The 15496-nt window shown below is 34.4% G+C and overlaps 2 non-coding genes across 2 annotated transcripts; both read left to right on the forward strand.

Annotated features, from left to right (window-relative positions):
- Nucleotides 1-380: 380 nt before the first annotated feature.
- TRNAN-GUU (transfer RNA asparagine (anticodon GUU)) lies at nucleotides 381-454 on the forward strand. Its single transcript has one exon. It is a non-coding gene; the product is annotated as a tRNA-Asn (tRNA).
- A 6932-nt stretch (nucleotides 455-7386) lies between these two features.
- TRNAN-GUU (transfer RNA asparagine (anticodon GUU)) lies at nucleotides 7387-7460 on the forward strand. The gene has a single exon. It is a non-coding gene; the product is annotated as a tRNA-Asn (tRNA).
- The last annotated feature ends 8036 nt before the right edge of the window (nucleotides 7461-15496 follow it).

Below are 15496 nucleotides of genomic sequence, written 5' to 3' on the forward strand. Positions count from 1 at the left end.
CTGTCAATATACTATTAAAACAAATTAAAATGGTAAAAGTTATTGTACTTTAAGTAAAAATAAAAGAGCAAAAATATCAATCCCAGTTTTGATTACTTAAATTAACAAAAAAAATGCATATAGCAAAGGATAGTTTCAATCTGCCTACCTCTGGGTTATGGGTCCAGCATGCTTCCATTGCAGTACTCTGCTGCCCATGTAAGTGCAAGAGATCCTGAAGCACTCACTCATCATGGGAAAGTACCAATGTGTTTATTCGTTGGTTGATGGAAGAAACATCTTACAAAAACTCTCCAGATTATTGATTTTTTAATGTTTTTCTAGGAAACGTTCTAGATGTATGCTTATTAGCCTTTGTCAGTATGTACTTTTTGCAAAGTGTCTCTGTGGCGCAATCGGTTAGTGTGTTTGGCTGTTAACCAAAAGGTTGGTGGTTCAATCCCACCCAGGGACGTAATTAACCTTGTGATCAGATTTTGGTGATATTTAAGTAGACAAGTCAAAATTTCAAACCTCCTCTTATGGTGTAGGGTATATGGCCTTCTCTGATGTAATCAGAGTTAGATTTGATTCAGTGATTTTATAAAAAACAGCTAGGAAGCACAATTTAGCAGTGGGTTGCAGAGAAAAAAAATATGCTGGCAGAAAAATCCAATCGAGTGATTAAACAGCTCTTCATTTTCTGGCTTTATTTTTATGCTAACAAATTTGTTCTCTGAAAAGTGTCCACAAAGCCAAGTCTCTGATTAACACCTTTGTAAGGATGGTTTTTCACCTATTACTAAATTAAACTTGCTTCATTGGAAAGGCAGCAAGATGCATCCTCATTTCAATGTCTACTGAAATAATACAAGTTGACACCAGGAAACATTAACGCCACTGCATCCTTGCTGCTTTCTCATGTGGAAGTCTGTTTAATGTGAAAACAAGGTGATATCTAATTAGCACACAGGTAAGGAATTAAGAAAATCTTTATTTAAGGGTGAAGATGTTTCTCACAAAATTGTTGACCCAATGCATCATTGAAATTCAAGCTGGAAAGATGATTTTAATATATCACTTGTACATTTTGTATTGCTCTTCTGGTGACAATGTAGTTTGTTTTTGTCAATTACCATTTTAATAATAGGGTAAAGAAAATGAAGTGGATTTTTGAAAGAAAACAATACTGTCAATATACTATTAAAACAAATTAAAATGGTAAAAGTTATTGTACTTTAAGTAAAAATAAAAGAGACAAAATATCAATCCCAGTTTTGGATTACTTTAATTAACAAAAAAAATGCATATAGCAGAGGATAGTTTCAATCTGCCTACCTCTGGGTTATGGGCCCAGCATGCTTCCATTGCAGTACTCTGCTGCACATGTAAGTGCAAGAGATCCTGAAGCACTCACTCATCATGGGAAAGTACCAATGTGTTTCTTCGTTGGTTGATGGAAGAAACATCTTACAAAAACTCTCCAGATTATTGACATTTTAAAGTTTTTCTAGGAAACGTTTTAGATGAATGCTTATTAGCCTTTGTCAGTATGGAAATTTGCAAAGTGTCTCTGTGGCGCAATCAGTTAGTATGTACGGCTTTTAACCAAAAGGTTGGTGGTTTAAACCCACCCAGGGACCTAATTGACCTTGTTATCAGATTTTGGTGATCTTTAAGTAGACAAGTCAAAATTTCAAACCCCCTGTTATGGTGTAGGGTACTTGGCCTTCTCTGATGTAATCAGAGTTAGATTTGATTCAGTTATTTTATAAAAACAGCTAGGAAGCACAATTTAGCAGTGGGTTGCAGAGAAAAAAAATATGCTGGCAGAAAAATCCAATTGAGTGATTAAACAGCTCTTTATTTTCTGGCTTTATTTTTATGCTAACAAATTTGTTCTCTGAAAAGTGTCCACAAAGCCAAGTCTCTGATTAACACCTTTGTAAGGATGGTTTTTCACCTATTACTAAATTAAACTTGCTTCATTGGAAAGGCAGCAAGATGCATCCTCATTTCAATGTCTACTGAAATAATACAGGTTGACACCAGGAAACATTAACGCCACTGCATCCTTGCTGCTTTCTCATGTAAAAGTCTGTTTAATATGAAAACAAGGTGATATCTAATTAGCACACAGGTAAGGAATTAAGAAAATCTTTATTTAAGGGTGAAGATGTTTCTCACAAAATCGTTGCCCCCATGCATCATTGAAATTCAAGCTGGAAAGATGATTTTAATATATCACTTGTACATTTTGTATTGCTCTTCTGGTGACAATGTAGTTTTTTTTGTCAATTACCATTTTAATAATAGGGTAAAGAAAATTAAGTGGATTTTTGAAAGAAAACTATACTGTCAATATACTATTAAAACAAATTAAAATGGTAAAAGTTATTGTACTTTAAGTAAAAATAAAAGAGCAAAAATATCAATCCCAGTTTTGATTACTTAAATTAACAAAAAAAATGCATATAGCAAAGGATAGTTTCAATCTGCCTACCTCTGGGTTATGGGTCCAGCATGCTTCCATTGCAGTACTCTGCTGCACATGTAAGTGCAAGAGATCCTGAAGCACTCACTCATCATGGGAAAGTACCAATGTGTTTATTCATTGGTTGATGGAAGAAACATCTTACAAAAACTCTCCAGATTATTGATTTTTTAATATTTTTCTAGGAAACGTTCTAGATGTATGCTTATTAGCCTTTGTCAGTATGTACTGTTTACAAAGTGTCTCGGTGGCGCAATCGGTTAGTGTGTTCGGCTATTAACCAAAAGGTTGGTGGTTCAATCCCACCCAGGGACGTAATTGACCTTGTGATCAGATTTTGGTGATATTTAAGTAGACAAGTCAAAATTTCAAACCCCCTCTTATTGTGTAGGGTACCTGGCCTTCTCTGATGTAATCAGAGTTAGATTTGATTCAGTGATTTTATAAAAAACAGCTAGGAAGCACAATTTAGCAGTGGGTTGCAGAGAAAAAAAATATGCTGGCAGAAAAATCCAATCGAGTGATTAAACAGCTCTTCATTTTCTGGCTTTATTTTTATGCTAACAAATTTGTTCTCTGAAAAGTGTCCACAAAGCCAAGTCTCTGATTAACACCTTTGTAAGGATGGTTTTTCACCTATTACTAAATTAAACTTGCTTCATTGGAAAGGCAGCAAGATGCATCCTCATTTCAATGTCTACTGAAATAATACAAGTTGACACCAGGAAACATTAACGCCACTGCATCCTTGCTGCTTTCTCATGTGGAAGTCTGTTTAATGTGAAAACAAGGTGATATCTAATTAGCACACAGGTAAGGAATTAAGAAAATCTTTATTTAAGGGTGAAGATGTTTCTCACAAAATTGTTGACCCAATGCAACATTGAAATTCAAGCTGGAAAGATGATTTTAATATATCACTTGTACATTTTGTATTGCTCTTCTGGTGACAATGTAGTTTGTTTTTGTCAATTACCATTTTAATAATAGGGTAAAGAAAATGAAGTGGATTTTTGAAAGAAAACAATACTGTCAATATACTATTAAAACAAATTAAAATGGTAAAAGTTATTGTACTTTAAGTAAAAATAAAAGAGACAAAATATCAATCCCAGTTTTGGATTACTTTAATTAACAAAAAAAAAATGCATATAGCAGAGGATAGTTTCAATCTGCCTACCTCTGGGTTATGGGCCCAGCATGCTTCCATTGCAGTACTCTGCTGCACATGTAAGTTCAAGAGATCCTAAAGCACTCACTCATCATGGGAAAGTACCAATGTGTTTCTTCGTTGGTTGATGGAAGAAACATCTTACAAAAACTCTCCAGATTATTGACTTTTTAAAGTTTTTCTAGGAAACGTTTTAGATGAATGCTTATTAGCCTTTGTCAGTATGGACTTTCGCAAAGTGTCTCTGTGGCGCAATCAGTTAGTATGTACGGCTATTAACCAAAAGGTTGGTGGTTCAATCCCACCCAGGGACCTAATTGACCTTGTTATCAGATTTTGGTGATCTTTAAGTAGACAAGTCAAAATTTCAAACCCCCTGTTATGGTGTAGGGTACCTGGCCTTCTCTGATGTAATCAGAGTTAGATTTGATTCAGTGATTTTATAAAAACAGCTAGGAAGCACAATTTAGCAGTGGGTTGCAGAGAAAAAAAAAATGCTGGCAGAAAAATCCAATTGAGTGATTAAACAGCTCTTTATTTTCTGGCTTTATTTTTATGCTAACAAATTTGTTCTCTGAAAAGTGTCCACAAAGCCAAGTCTCTGATTAACACCTTTGTAGGGATGGTTTTTCACCTATTACTAAATTAAACTTGCTTCATTGGAAAGGCAGCAAGATGTATCCTCATTTCAATGTCTACTGAAATAATACAGGTTGACACCAGGAAACATTAACGCCACTGCATCCTTGCTGCTTTCTCATGTGGAAGTCTGTTTAATGTGAAAACAAGGTGGTATCTAATTAGCACACAGGTAAGGAATTACGAAAATCTTTATTTAAGGGTGAAGATGTTTCTCACAAAATTGTTGCCCCAATGCATCATTGAAATTCAAGCTGGAAAGATGATTTTAATATATCACTTGTACATTTTGTATTGCTCTTCTGGTGACAATGTAGTTTTTTTGTCAATTACCATTTTAATAACAGGGTAAAGAAAATTAAGTGGATTTTTGATAGAAAACTATACTGTCAATATACTATTAAAACAAATTAAAATGGTAAAAGTTATTGTACTTTAAGTAAAAATAAAAGAGCCAAAATATCAATCCCAGTTTTGGATTACTTTAATTAACAAACAAAAAAATGCATATAGCAGAGGATAGTTTCAATCTGCCTACCTCTGGGTTATGGGCCCAGCATGCTTCCATTGCAGTACTCTGCTGCACATGTAAGTGCAAGAGATCCTGAAGCACTCACTCATCATGGGAAAGTACCAATGTGTTTCTTCGTTGGTTGATGGAAGAAACATCTTACAAAAACTCTCCAGATTATTGACTTTTTAAAGTTTTTCTAGGAAACGTTTTAGATGAATGCTTATTAGCCTTTGTCAGTATGAACTTTTGCAAAGTGTCTCTGTGGCGCAATCAGTTAGTATGTACGGCTATTAACCAAAAGGTTGGTGGTTCAATCCCACCCAGGGACCTAATTGACCTTGTTGTCAGATTTTGGTGATCTTTAAGTAGACAAGTCAAATTTCATACCCCCTGTTATGGTGTAGGGTACCTGGCCTTCTCTGATGTAATCAGAGTTAGATTTGATTCAGTGATTTTATAAAAACATCTAGGAAGCACAATTTAGCAGTGGGTTGCAGAGAAAAAGAAATATGCTGGCAAAAAAATCAAATTGCGTGATTAAACAGCTCTTCATTTTCTGGCTTTATTTTTATGCTAACAAATTTGTTCTCTGAAAAGTGTCCACAAAGCCAAGTCTCTGATTAACACCTTTGTAGGGATGGTTTTTCACCTATTACTAAATTAAACTTGCTTCATTGGAAAGGCAGCAAGATGCATCCTCATTTCAATGTCTACTGAAATAATACAGGTTGACACCAGGAAACATTAACGCCACTGCATCCTTGCTGCTTTCTCATGTGGAAGTCTGTTTAATGTGAAAACAAGGTGATATCTAATTAGCACACAGGTAAGAAATTACGAAAATCTTTATTTAAGGGTGAATATGTTTCTCACAAAATTGTTGCCCCAATGCATCATTGAAATTCAAGCTGGAAAGATGATTTTAATATATCACTTGTACATTTTGTATTGCTCTTCTGGTGACAATGTAGTTTTTTTTGTCAATTACCATTTTAATAATAGGGTAAAGAAAATTAAGTGGATTTTTGAAAGAAAACTATACTGTCAATATACTATTAAAACAAATTAAAATGGTAAAAGTTATTGTACTTTAAGTAAAAATAAAAGAGCAAAAATATCAATCCCAGTTTTGATTACTTAAATTAACAAAAAAAAATGCATATAGCAAAGGATAGTTTCAATCTGCCTACCTCTGGGTTATGGGTCCAGCATGCTTCCATTGCAGTACTCTGCTGCACATGTAAGTGCAAGAGATCCTGAAGCACTCCCTCATCATGGGAAAGTACCAATGTGTTTATTCATTGGTTGATGGAAGAAACATCTTACAAAAACTCTCCAGATTATTGATTTTTTAATATTTTTCTAGGAAACGTTCTAGATGTATGCTTATTAGCCTTTGTTAGTATGTACTGTTTGCAAAGTGTCTTGGTGGCACAATCGGTTAGTGTGTTCGGCTATTAACCAAAAGGTCGGTGGTTCAATCCCACCCAGGGACGTAATTGACCTTGTGATCAGATTTTGGTGATATTTAAGTAGACAAGTCAAAATTTCAAACCCCCTCTTATTGTGTAGGGTACCTGGCCTTCTCTGATGTAATCAGAGTTAGATTTGATTCAGTGATTTTATAAAAAACAGCTAGGAAGCACAATTTAGCAGTGGGTTGCAGAGAAAAAAAATATGCTGGCAGAAAAATCCAATTGAGTGATTAAACAGCTCTTCATTTTCTGGAATTTATTTTTATGCTAACAAATTTGTTCTCTGAAAAGTGTCCACAAAGCCAAGTCTCTGATTAACACCTTTGTAAGGATGGTTTTTCACCTATTACTAAATTAAACTTGCTTCATTGGAAAGGCAGCAAGATGCATCCTCATTTCAATGTCTACTGAAATAATACAGGTTGACACCAGGAAACATTAACGCCACTGCATCTTTGCTGCTTTCTCACATGGAAGTCTGTTTAATGTGAAAACAAGGTGATATCTAATTAGCACACAGGTAAGGAATTACGAAAATCTTTATTTAAGGGTGAAGATGTTTCTCACAAAATTGTTGCCCCAATGCATCATTGAAATTCAAGCTGGAAAGATGATTTTAATATATCACTTGTACATTTTGTATTGCTCTTCTGGTGACAATGTAGTTTTTTTGTCAATTACCATTTTAATAACAGGGTAAAGAAAATTAAGTGGATTTTTGAAAGAAAACTATACTGTCAATATACTATTAAAACAAATTAAAATGGTAAAAGTTATTGTACTTTAAGTAAAAATAAAAGAGCAAAAATATCAATCCCAGTTTTGATTACTTAAATTAACAAAAAAAATGCATATAGCAAAGGATAGTTTCAATCTGCCTACCTCTGGGTTATGGGTCCAGCATGCTTCCATTGCAGTACTCTGCTGCCCATGTAAGTGTAAGAGATCCTGAAGCACTCACTCATCATGGGAAAGTACCAATGTGTTTATTCGTTGGTTGATGGAAGAAACATCTTACAAAAACTCTCCAGATTATTGATTTTTTTATGTTTTTATAGGAAACGTTCTAGATGTATGCTTATTAGCCTTTGTCAGTATGTACTTTTTGCAAAGTGTCTCTGTGGCGCAATCGGTTAGTGTGTTTGGCTGTTAACCAAAAGGTTGGTGGTTCAATCCCACCCAGGGACGTAATTAACCTTGTGATCAGATTTTGGTGATATTTAAGTAGACAAGTCAAAATTTCAAACCTCCTCTTATGGTGTAGGGTATATGGCCTTCTCTGATGTAATCAGAGTTAGATTTGATTCAGTGATTTTATAAAAAACAGCTAGGAAGCACAATTTAGCAGTGGGTTGCAGAGAAAAAAAATATGCTGGCAGAAAAATCCAATCGAGTGATTAAACAGCTCTTCATTTTCTGGCTTTATTTTTATGCTAACAAATTTGTTCTCTGAAAAGTGTCCACAAAGCCAAGTCTCTGATTAACACCTTTGTAAGGATGGTTTTTCACCTATTACTAAATTAAACTTGCTTCATTGGAAAGGCAGCAAGATGCATCCTCATTTCAATGTCTACTGAAATAATACAAGTTGACACCAGGAAACATTAACGCCACTGCATCCTTGCTGCTTTCTCATGTGGAAGTCTGTTTAATGTGAAAACAAGGTGATATCTAATTAGCACACAGGTAAGGAATTAAGAAAATCTTTATTTAAGGGTGAAGATGTTTCTCACAAAATTGTTGACCCAATGCATCATTGAAATTCAAGCTGGAAAGATGATTTTAATATATCACTTGTACATTTTGTATTGCTCTTCTGGTGACAATGTAGTTTGTTTTTGTCAATTACCATTTTAATAATAGGGTAAAGAAAATGAAGTGGATTTTTGAAAGAAAACAATACTGTCAATATACTATTAAAACAAATTAAAATGGTAAAAGTTATTGTACTTTAAGTAAAAATAAAAGAGACAAAATATCAATCCCAGTTTTGGATTACTTTAATTAACAAAAAAAAATGCATATAGCAGAGGATAGTTTCAATCTGCCTACCTCTGGGTTATGGGCCCAGCATGCTTCCATTGCAGTACTCTGCTGCACATGTAAGTGCAAGAGATCCTGAAGCACTCACTCATCATGGGAAAGTACCAATGTGTTTCTTCGTTGGTTGATGGAAGAAACATCTTACAAAAACTCTCCAGATTATTGACATTTTAAAGTTTTTCTAGGAAACGTTTTAGATGAATGCTTATTAGCCTTTGTCAGTATGGAAATTTGCAAAGTGTCTCTGTGGCGCAATCAGTTAGTATGTACGGCTTTTAACCAAAAGGTTGGTGGTTTAAACCCACCCAGGGACCTAATTGACCTTGTTATCAGATTTTGGTGATCTTTAAGTAGACAAGTCAAAATTTCAAACCCCCTGTTATGGTGTAGGGTACTTGGCCTTCTCTGATGTAATCAGAGTTAGATTTGATTCAGTTATTTTATAAAAACAGCTAGGAAGCACAATTTAGCAGTGGGTTGCAGAGAAAAAAAATATGCTGGCAGAAAAATCCAATTGAGTGATTAAACAGCTCTTTATTTTCTGGCTTTATTTTTATGCTAACAAATTTGTTCTCTGAAAAGTGTCCACAAAGCCAAGTCTCTGATTAACACCTTTGTAAGGATGGTTTTTCACCTATTACTAAATTAAACTTGCTTCATTGGAAAGGCAGCAAGATGCATCCTCATTTCAATGTCTACTGAAATAATACAGGTTGACACCAGGAAACATTAACGCCACTGCATCCTTGCTGCTTTCTCATGTAAAAGTCTGTTTAATATGAAAACAAGGTGATATCTAATTAGCACACAGGTAAGGAATTAAGAAAATCTTTATTTAAGGGTGAAGATGTTTCTCACAAAATCGTTGCCCCCATGCATCATTGAAATTCAAGCTGGAAAGATGATTTTAATATATCACTTGTACATTTTGTATTGCTCTTCTGGTGACAATGTAGTTTTTTTTGTCAATTACCATTTTAATAATAGGGTAAAGAAAATTAAGTGGATTTTTGAAAGAAAACTATACTGTCAATATACTATTAAAACAAATTAAAATGGTAAAAGTTATTGTACTTTAAGTAAAAATAAAAGAGCAAAAATATCAATCCCAGTTTTGATTACTTAAATTAACAAAAAAAATGCATATAGCAAAGGATAGTTTCAATCTGCCTACCTCTGGGTTATGGGTCCAGCATGCTTCCATTGCAGTACTCTGCTGCACATGTAAGTGCAAGAGATCCTGAAGCACTCACTCATCATGGGAAAGTACCAATGTGTTTATTCATTGGTTGATGGAAGAAACATCTTACAAAAACTCTCCAGATTATTGATTTTTTAATATTTTTCTAGGAAACGTTCTAGATGTATGCTTATTAGCCTTTGTCAGTATGTACTGTTTACAAAGTGTCTCGGTGGCGCAATCGGTTAGTGTGTTCGGCTATTAACCAAAAGGTTGGTGGTTCAATCCCACCCAGGGACGTAATTGACCTTGTGATCAGATTTTGGTGATATTTAAGTAGACAAGTCAAAATTTCAAACCCCCTCTTATTGTGTAGGGTACCTGGCCTTCTCTGATGTAATCAGAGTTAGATTTGATTCAGTGATTTTATAAAAAACAGCTAGGAAGCACAATTTAGCAGTGGGTTGCAGAGAAAAAAAATATGCTGGCAGAAAAATCCAATCGAGTGATTAAACAGCTCTTCATTTTCTGGCTTTATTTTTATGCTAACAAATTTGTTCTCTGAAAAGTGTCCACAAAGCCAAGTCTCTGATTAACACCTTTGTAAGGATGGTTTTTCACCTATTACTAAATTAAACTTGCTTCATTGGAAAGGCAGCAAGATGCATCCTCATTTCAATGTCTACTGAAATAATACAAGTTGACACCAGGAAACATTAACGCCACTGCATCCTTGCTGCTTTCTCATGTGGAAGTCTGTTTAATGTGAAAACAAGGTGATATCTAATTAGCACACAGGTAAGGAATTAAGAAAATCTTTATTTAAGGGTGAAGATGTTTCTCACAAAATTGTTGACCCAATGCAACATTGAAATTCAAGCTGGAAAGATGATTTTAATATATCACTTGTACATTTTGTATTGCTCTTCTGGTGACAATGTAGTTTGTTTTTGTCAATTACCATTTTAATAATAGGGTAAAGAAAATGAAGTGGATTTTTGAAAGAAAACAATACTGTCAATATACTATTAAAACAAATTAAAATGGTAAAAGTTATTGTACTTTAAGTAAAAATAAAAGAGACAAAATATCAATCCCAGTTTTGGATTACTTTAATTAACAAAAAAAAAATGCATATAGCAGAGGATAGTTTCAATCTGCCTACCTCTGGGTTATGGGCCCAGCATGCTTCCATTGCAGTACTCTGCTGCACATGTAAGTTCAAGAGATCCTGAAGCACTCACTCATCATGGGAAAGTACCAATGTGTTTCTTCGTTGGTTGATGGAAGAAACATCTTACAAAAACTCTCCAGATTATTGACTTTTTAAAGTTTTTCTAGGAAACGTTTTAGATGAATGCTTATTAGCCTTTGTCAGTATGGACTTTTGCAAAGTGTCTCTGTGGCGCAATCAGTTAGTATGTACGGCTATTAACCAAAAGGTTGGTGGTTCAATCCCACCCAGGGACCTAATTGACCTTGTTATCAGATTTTGGTGATCTTTAAGTAGACAAGTCAAAATTTCAAACCCCCTGTTATGGTGTAGGGTACCTGGCCTTCTCTGATGTAATCAGAGTTAGATTTGATTCAGTGATTTTATAAAAACAGCTAGGAAGCACAATTTAGCAGTGGGTTGCAGAGAAAAAAAATATGCTGGCAGAAAAATCCAATTGAGTGATTAAACAGCTCTTTATTTTCTGGCTTTATTTTTATGCTAACAAATTTGTTCTCTGAAAAGTGTCCACAAAGCCAAGTCTCTGATTAACACCTTTGTAGGGATGGTTTTTCACCTATTACTAAATTAAACTTGCTTCATTGGAAAGGCAGCAAGATGTATCCTCATTTCAATGTCTACTGAAATAATACAGGTTGACACCAGGAAACATTAACGCCACTGCATCCTTGCTGCTTTCTCATGTGGAAGTCTGTTTAATGTGAAAACAAGGTGGTATCTAATTAGCACACAGGTAAGGAATTACGAAAATCTTTATTTAAGGGTGAAGATGTTTCTCACAAAATTGTTGCCCCAATGCATCATTGAAATTCAAGCTGGAAAGATGATTTTAATATATCACTTGTACATTTTGTATTGCTCTTCTGGTGACAATGTAGTTTTTTTGTCAATTACCATTTTAATAACAGGGTAAAGAAAATTAAGTGGATTTTTGATAGAAAACTATACTGTCAATATACTATTAAAACAAATTAAAATGGTAAAAGTTATTGTACTTTAAGTAAAAATAAAAGAGCCAAAATATCAATCCCAGTTTTGGATTACTTTAATTAACAAACAAAAAAATGCATATAGCAGAGGATAGTTTCAATCTGCCTACCTCTGGGTTATGGGCCCAGCATGCTTCCATTGCAGTACTCTGCTGCACATGTAAGTTCAAGAGATCCTGAAGCACTCACTCATCATGGGAAAGTACCAATGTGTTTCTTCGTTGGTTGATGGAAGAAACATCTTACAAAAACTCTCCAGATTATTGACTTTTTAAAGTTTTTCTAGGAAACGTTTTAGATGAATGCTTATTAGCCTTTGTCAGTATGAACTTTTGCAAAGTGTCTCTGTGGCGCAATCAGTTAGTATGTACGGCTATTAACCAAAAGGTTGGTGGTTGAATCCCACCCAGGGACCTAATTGACCTTGTTATCATATTTTGGTGATCTTTAAGTAGACAAGTCAAATTTCATACCCCCTGTTATGGTGTAGGGTATCTGGCCTTCTCTGATGTAATCAGAGTTAGATTTGATTCAGTGATTTTATAAAAACATCTAGGAAGCACAATTTAGCAGTGGGTTGCAGAGAAAAAGAAATATGCTGGCAAAAAAATCAAATTGCGTGATTAAACAGCTCTTCATTTTCTGGCTTTATTTTTATGCTAACAAATTTGTACTCTGAAAAGTGTCCACAAAGCCAAGTCTCTGATTAACACCTTTGTAGGGATGGTTTTTCACCTATTACTAAATTAAACTTGCTTCATTGGAAAGGCAGCAAGATGCATCCTCATTTCAATGTCTACTGAAATAATACAGGTTGACACCAGAAAACATTAACGCCACTGCATCCTTGCTGCTTTCTCATGTGGAAGTCTGTTTAATGTGAAAACAAGGTGATATCTTATTAGCACACAGGTAAGGAATTAAGAAAATCTTTATTTAAGGGTGAAGATGTTTCTCACAAAATCGTTGCCCCAATGCATCATTGAAATTCAAGCTGGAAAGATGATTTTAATATATTACTTGTACATTTTGTATTGCTCTTCTGGTGACAATGTAGTTTGTTTTTGTCAATTACCATTTTAATAATAGGGTAAAGAAAATGAAGTGGATTTTTGAAAGAAAACAATACTGTCAATATACTATTAAAACAAATTAAAATGGTAAAAGTTATTGTACTATAAGTAAAAATAAAAGAACCAAAATATCAATCCCAGTTTTGGATTACTTTAATTAACAAAAAAAAAAAAGCATACAGCAGAGGATAGTTTCAATCTGCCTACCTCTGGGTTATGGGTCCAGCATGCTTCCATTGCAGTATTCTGCTGCACATGTAAGTGCAAGAGATCCTGAAGCACTCACTCATCATGGGAAAGTACCAATGTGTTTCTTCGTTGGTTGATGGAAGAAACATCTTACAAAAACTCTCCAGATTATTGACTTTTTAAAGTTTTTCTAGGAAACGTTTTAGATGAATGCTTATTAGCCTTTGTCAGTATGAACTTTTGCAAAGTGTCTCTGTTGCGCAATCAGTTAGTATGTACGGCTATTAACCAAAAGGTTGGTGGTTCAATCCCACCCAGGGACCTAATTGACCTTGTTATCAGATTTTGGTGATCTTTAAGTAGACAAGTCAAATTTCATATCCCCCTGTTATGGTGTAGGGTACCTGGCCTTCTCTGATGTAATCAGCGTTAGATTTGATTCAGTGATTTTATAAAAACATCTAGGAAGCACAATTTAGCAGTGGGTTGCAGAGAAAAAGAAATATGCTGGCAAAAAAATCAAATTGCGTGATTAAACAGCTCTTCATTTTCTGGCTTTATTTTTATGCTAACAAATTTGTTCTCTGAAAAGTGTCCACAAAGCCAAGTCTCTGATTAACACCTTTGTAGGGATGGTTTTTCACCTATTACTAAATTAAACTTGCTTCATTGGAAAGGCAGCAAGATGCATCCTCATTTCAATGTCTACTGAAATAATACAGGTTGACACCAGGAAACATTAACGCCACTGCATCCTTGCTGCTTTCTCATGTGGAAGTCTGTTTAATGTGAAAACAAGGTGATATCTAATTAGCACACAGGTAAGAAATTACGAAAATCTTTATTTAAGGGTGAAGATGTTTCTCACAAAATTGTTGCCCCAATGCATCATTGAAATTCAAGCTGGAAAGATGATTTTAATATATCACTTGTACATTTTGTATTGCTCTTCTGGTGACAATGTAGTTTTTTTTGTCAATTACCATTTTAATAATAGGGTAAAGAAAATTAAGTGGATTTTTGAAAGAAAACTATACTGTCAATATACTATTAAAACAAATTAAAATGGTAAAAGTTATTGTACTTTAAGTAAAAATAAAAGAGCAAAAATATCAATCCCAGTTTTGATTACTTAAATTAACAAAAAAAAATGCATATAGCAAAGGATAGTTTCAATCTGCCTACCTCTGGGTTATGGGTCCAGCATGCTTCCATTGCAGTACTCTGCTGCACATGTAAGTGCAAGAGATCCTGAAGCACTCACTCATCATGGGAAAGTACCAATGTGTTTATTCATTGGTTGATGGAAGAAACATCTTACAAAAACTCTCCAGATTATTGATTTTTTAATATTTTTCTAGGAAACGTTCTAGATGTATGCTTATTAGCCTTTGTCAGTATGTACTGTTTGCAAAGTGTCTCGGTGGCGCAATCGGTTAGTGTGTTTGGCTATTAACCAAAAGGTTGGTGGTTCAATCCCACCCAGGGACGTAATTGACCTTGTGATCAGATTTTGGTGATATTTAAGTAGACAAGTCAAAATTTCAAACCCCCTCTTATTGTGTAGGGTACCTGGCCTTCTCTGATGTAATCAGAGTTAGATTTGATTCAGTGATTTTATAAAAAAACAGCTAGGAAGCACAATTTAGCAGTGGGTTGCAGAGAAAAAAAATATGCTGGCAGAAAAATCCAATTGAGTGATTAAACAGCTCTTCATTTTCTGGAATTTATTTTTATGCTAACAAATTTGTTCTCTGAAAAGTGTCCACAAAGCCAAGTCTCTGATTAACACCTTTGTAAGGATGGTTTTTCACCTATTACTAAATTAAACTTGCTTCATTGGAAAGGCAGCAAGATGCATCCTCATTTCAATGTCTACTGAAATAATACAGGTTGACACCAGGAAACATTAAAGCCACTGCATCCTTGCTGCTTTCTCATGTGGAAGTCTGTTTAATGTGAAAACAAGGTGATATCTAATTAGCACACAGGTAAGAAATTACGAAAATCTTTATTTAAGGGTGAAGATGTTTCTCACAAAATTGTTGCCCCAATGCATCATTGAAATTCAAGCTGGAAAGATGATTTTAATATATCACTTGTACATTTTGTATTGCTCTTCTGGTGACAATGTAGTTTTTTTTGTCAATTACCATTTTAATAATAGGGTAAAGAAAATTAAGTGGATTTTTGATAGAAAACTATACTGTCAATATACTATTAAAACAAATTAAAATGGTAAAAGTTATTGTACTTTAAGTAAAAATAAAAGAGTAAAAATATCAATCCCAGTTTTGATTACTTAAATTAAAAAAAAAAAATGCATATAGCAAAGGATAGTTTCAATCTGCCTACCTCTGGGTTATGGGTCCAGCATGCTTCCATTGCAGTACTCTGCTGCACATGTAAGTGCAAGAGATCCTGAAGCACTCACTCATCATGGGAAAGTACCAATGTGTTTATTCATTGGTTGATGGAAGAAACATCTTACAAAAACTCTCCAGATTATTGATTTT

Source organism: Pseudophryne corroboree, unplaced genomic scaffold (assembly GCF_028390025.1).
Source record: "Pseudophryne corroboree isolate aPseCor3 unplaced genomic scaffold, aPseCor3.hap2 scaffold_1796, whole genome shotgun sequence".
NCBI lineage: Eukaryota > Metazoa > Chordata > Amphibia > Anura > Myobatrachidae > Pseudophryne > Pseudophryne corroboree.